Source organism: Solanum pennellii, chromosome 1, assembly GCF_001406875.1.
Source record: "Solanum pennellii chromosome 1, SPENNV200".
NCBI classification, from domain to species: Eukaryota; Viridiplantae; Streptophyta; class Magnoliopsida; order Solanales; family Solanaceae; genus Solanum; species Solanum pennellii.
Window position 1 is genome coordinate 35,320,110 of NC_028637.1, and position 5,344 is coordinate 35,325,453.

A 5,344-nucleotide genomic window follows, 5' to 3' on the forward strand; every position below is an offset into this window, starting at 1 on the left:
TATATATATATATATATATATAACTCACTGCAAGAAATTTCTCTTAGATATAATCTTCAACATCAACTTTTCGAGTTTCTTCATTCCACCCAGACCCTTAATTTATTTGTTGCATGCACTATGAAGATTTGGAAAAAAAATACTTTATCACTAATATCAATATCACATGTTCAAACAAAGATACATATATAACATATTAAAAAAAAATAGCGAAAGACATTTATGTTTTTATTCTATATGGGGATACAGAATTACAAATATTCATATTCATAGAAGTGTAAAAAAATTCCATCTTTTGGCTGTAACAATAATATATTTTTTCCTACTTGTGGAGAAGGATTGGGATGGAACAAGCACAATTAAAGTGATTTTTATCTTTTATACTACTTCAGAATATTAGATATTTTGGCTTGAAATTAGCGAAATGATTTTTTCTGCTACTATGAGTTGCACTTATATGTAGTTAACTGCTACTGTTTCCAATAACAAAAATATTCATGTCTTAAACATGCGAACCTAATGTGTACTTTAGAACTAGGGAACAAAATTGTTCTTGTCTGTTACAACATGGATGAACTAAGCATTAAAGAGAATATCGGGTTTTACTGAATTATAGGATCCCAAAAATTCTGATCTTCACTTTTAAACAGAAAGCAACATAACTTTGTGAAGCTTAAATTAGAGAGAGTTAATATTGCCTCTTATTTAAATAATAATGAAAATTAAAATTGTTGGAAGTCATAATTCAATATTACTTAATCTTCGTTTGCAACACTTGAACCAATTAATTATAAGATCATTCATGTTCTAATAATGGATAAGGACTATTATGTTCTCCTTATAATTCATGTTATAATAATGGATAAGGACTATTATATTCTCTAAATCATAGGGACACGTAAGATTTTCATGCTTAAAGCATGAAAATAATATTATTGGAAACACTTATAATCAATTGCAGAAAGTTGAAGTAGCAGAAAAGCATTCTTACTATTTTTTAGCCAATATATATATTTGTATTTTGAATTGGTAGAAAACCTAAAAGTCGCTCCAATCATGCCTCCTCCATCTTAATTCTTTATATTAAGTATAAAAACAAAGATTATTGTTAGTGAAAAAATATGCTTTTTATTACACTTCTATGTATTTAATTTTTTAATAGATTGCATCTTCATACTTTCTTAAGAAAATAAATCTATGATGAAAAATATATGTTAAGAGGCACCTTGATCACTAGCCATATCTGTTTTCATTATGCTGAGACTATTGTAAAGTGGTGGGTACTTCAGTCATACTCTAACATGTATTATTACTTCTAGGTCCTTAGAATTTAAATTAAAGTACATCAATAAAGAAAGTAATGAGAAATTTTCCTTAAAACACCACTATACAAAAATTAATGAGAAATATCTCACTTGTTTTGTTTCAAGTTTAATGATTCAAAGAGAATAAAATAATAATATTCCTTATCCTTTTTTTAGAAATAAATTGTATAATTTGTTAGCCAAAAATATGACTGAAATTTAATTTTGTAAAGAGGTTTAAGGAGCTCTCCACCAAAAGTCTCAGCTACGTAGCTTCTAGTCACCATGAAATTAAAAATATTAAAGAACTTAAATTTGCTTTTAAGTTCTGTTGAAGAGCAGCATCATTAAAATAAACAATGAGGACATCAAAAATAGAAAAAAATTACATCACATGCAAATTTATTCTTGGTATGGAAGTTACATTTATCAATCATTTTTCATATACAATTTCTACCTTTTTTCATTTCAATAATATGAGTACTATTTAGTAAGTTCATGGATAGTAAATGAAACAATTGAAGAAATTAGGGATTGCTTACAAGGTAAACAACACATATTTCAACATATAATGAGGAAGAGAATCTGGTTACATACTACTTGGGAAACATGACTATAGAAAAAGGAAATTGCATATTCACGGATTTTCAACGCATGGATGCGAAATGAAGAAGAATTATAAACATGAGTAGAGCTACACACATTAAAGGATTGCTAGATGGACACCCTTCCACGGGTTTATTTATGAATATACAAATTAAATATAGATATTGTAGAGTATATACTAATTGTTGAATACCCTTAACACATAAGAGAAATATAGCTTAGTGGTTAAACCGATGCAAATTTTCTTCAAGGGCTTTGGCTTGACCCTAGGCTCCTACAACTACATATAGTTGTTTTCACTTTAACAAAGGTCCTCTTTTGTTGTTGAAGAAAAAAAGAAATCTCTCTTTTATTGTTAAAATTAAAAACAAAAATTTCTCATTTTATTAATCAAAACAAGCCAAGGAAATCATTTAGTGTTTGACTTTTTTCTTTTAAAATTAAAAATCATTATTATTTTAAAAAATCGTGGTTAAAAAATTTAAGCCACCCTTGTCATAAAAGTATGAACACCCTTGATAAAATTTTTGGCTCTGCCACAGATTATTATCAATGAAATTTTAAAAGTCCATTTCGAAAAGTATCATCGATAAGGAGATATTGGGAAGCAGAAGCCACAAAATAGATTTTTTAACATATAAATCATTTACAAAACACAAATGACAAATAAGAAATGTGAAATGTTATCTAGCCTAGGCTATATTCGTTAAAAAAAGACTTGGATAAATAGCAGGATTTGGCCCAGAAGGAGACACTTTAAACTAGAAGAAGTTTTAACTACTAGTATGAGGAGGCGGAAAGGAGCTACTCATTCCCTCCATTCAAGCACCACCTATGGGTAGCATAAACAGTAGAACTCAAAGATGAGAGAAAGAATGGAAAAAGAGAAGTAGAAATCACCAACCTAATATCTAAGCTTCGTTCCTTGATACAAGATCGAGAAGTAATGAGCACATTCTACTAAATTAGAGAACACAATTACAAAGACACTTTGGTTAGTTGAAATAGGCGTATGAGCAAGGAAGTAAGGAAAATAAAGAACTTACTCTTATTTAGAGGATAAACAACGAAGTGAGGAGAAGAATTCAAGATTGATCCATATGATAAGGAGGCGGAATTTCTTTTTATACCGAAGAGAAAACATCGATCTTTGAAGTGGTTAGGAATGGAGGCGCTGAAGGAAACAGGTTGTTTTGAAAATCCTAGACTTAAGTTAATATTTATAGGGATTAGTTTTAGGGTTGGATCTAAAGTGGGTTGTGTATTGGGCTGTGTATGTTAGTTGTTTTGTTATGTCTGAATGGATTTAGGTGTTAGGCCCAAATGAATTATATATATATGTTTTTTTTTCTTCTTCTTTTAATTTTATCAACAAAAGTCTGAAAATTTTACCAAAAAAGTACTATCTACAGTAAAATCTCTATAAATAAATACTTGTTAAATAAATAATATCTATAAAATAATATTTTTCTCCGATTTCGACTTGAGCCAATTAAAAATATCATCGATTTAGATAAGTTAATATATTTTCAGAAGACCCCTATATAAATATATGGTCTCATTAATATCATAAATTAATAATTCTTTAAAAGATCAAACATATCTAAGAAAATTTAGTGTATTATTATTTTATTGCGTTTTGTTTTTTTTAAATTTTTTTTAATGTAGTTGAAGTTCATCTCTAACTTTTCTTATTGCACCAAAGAGCTCCAGTTTTGTCTTTTTGAAGTGCACCATAAAATTGTAATGATATGTAGATGTGATAAGTTCTTGCTTATGCGTAATTGGTTCCAAAGATATAGTATCATCTTCAACTTCATGATCAACATTGTTTTTTTCGATGATATCTACAATTTCTTCTAAATTCTGGACCTCTGAATATGTATCACTTTCACCCGTATAACCCAATAGGTTATTGAAATCCATTTTATTGTGGTAACCTAGATCTTTAATCATGACCTTAAGTTCATGAATGACGTTTTCACAAGTGGGTTCATTCAAATTCAATCATATTGCATCCCCAAATGAATTTTACACTGTCAAAAATAATTTGCAATTATCTATTGTTGAACATTTGTTGTCCAAGCAACAATTGGAATGTTGATAGCATTCAAAAAATTAATCTTTGTTGGATCAATTTGTCCCACTTCATAGCCTTCTAATATCCTATGATAAAATCTATTACAATAATACATCTTTAGAGCTGTTATTATCCAACATCACAACGTTGAAATCATATATTTATATAAAAGTGAACCTTAGGCCCGCCTATCTGGCGCAACCACAAATCCGGATTCTCTTTTAACTTATTTATGTCCCAAATTAGCCTTTCCTTTCATGAAAAGTTGTGAATTTTAAAATTTGTGACTTTTACAAAAAGTTGTGACTTTTTGTGAAAAGTTTGACTTTTACAAAAAAGTTGTGACTATTTGTGAAAAGTTAAACTTTTACAAACAAGTTGTGACTTTTTATGAAAAGTTGCGACTTTTACGAAGATGTGACTTTTATGAAGATTTGCAACTTTAATAATGTGTTGCGTTTTGTATGAAGAGTTGCAACTTTCATGAAAAAATGTGATACTTATGAAAAATTGTGACATTGTTGTCTATAAATAGAGGGATTTTCTCTAATTTTAAAATAATAAAAATATGAACTTCTTCTTCTTCTACATAATTATATATTCGTGTACTTAGCTTTTTCTATCAACAAACTTGTGAATAGAATCACTCTATCATCAGAGGATCTATTTCTTTAAATCTCGGGTAGTAGAATGGACTAATTTGCTTAAGGAAACAATGTGTATTCAGTGGACTTGATTTTTCCTTTATATTTCATTTTAATATTACAGATTTTGATATTTTGTTTACAGTCACTAATTTATGCTTATTTTATTAATTTTTTTTAACTATTGTGAACACGGTTAAACCTTTGTTGTTTATGTTTATGCTTTTGATCATTATGTTGAATTAAATATATGTTGATAAAGATTTTGATGTAATCATTAGACTACTGGTGTCATGTAGATTAGAATTCTTAAACTTGTAAAACAAATGACTTTAATCTTTCTAGAGTTTTCAGTGGCTAAAAGATCCATGAGATGTGCAACAAAGGACTTTAAGTGTTCAAAAGTTATGGTGGTTCAACACTATCTTGGAATTTTATTTATTCAACTTTCTATCTTATCGAGATATTCAATCAATTAGTACATTCAAAAAATAATGAAATGTAATGGGATGGTAAGTATGTACTCAACCTTAATTAAATTTTTGGGGTTCAAATGTTAGGTTGGAGTCAATCAATGACCCCATAAAGTAGGATGAATCTACGTTTATAAAATATTAAAGAAATAATTACCTCCTTAAAAACATTAGATTAAAAGTTCCAAAAACAATAAAGTTTTAACCATATTGATCAAAACATAAACAATAAAATAT

General features: G+C 28.3%; 1 long non-coding RNA gene across 24 annotated transcripts in view; it reads right to left on the reverse strand.

Annotated features, from left to right (window-relative positions):
• LOC114075596 overlaps window positions 1-3,088 on the reverse strand; it is a 62,659-nt gene extending 59,571 nt beyond the window's left edge. For 20 of the 24 annotated variants that reach the window (XR_003575963.1, XR_003575959.1, XR_003575964.1 and 17 more), the window contains exons 1-2: window positions 2,957-3,088; window positions 2,815-2,870 (exon numbers count right to left, since the gene is read on the reverse strand). This is a non-coding gene — a long non-coding RNA (uncharacterized LOC114075596). Of the gene's footprint in view, window positions 1-28; window positions 131-2,814; window positions 2,900-2,956 lie in introns of those variants that run through there. The other 4 variants (XR_003575965.1, XR_003575969.1, XR_003575973.1 and 1 more) reach the window with 4 other exon arrangements.
• Window positions 3,089-5,344: the final 2,256 nt, after the last annotated feature.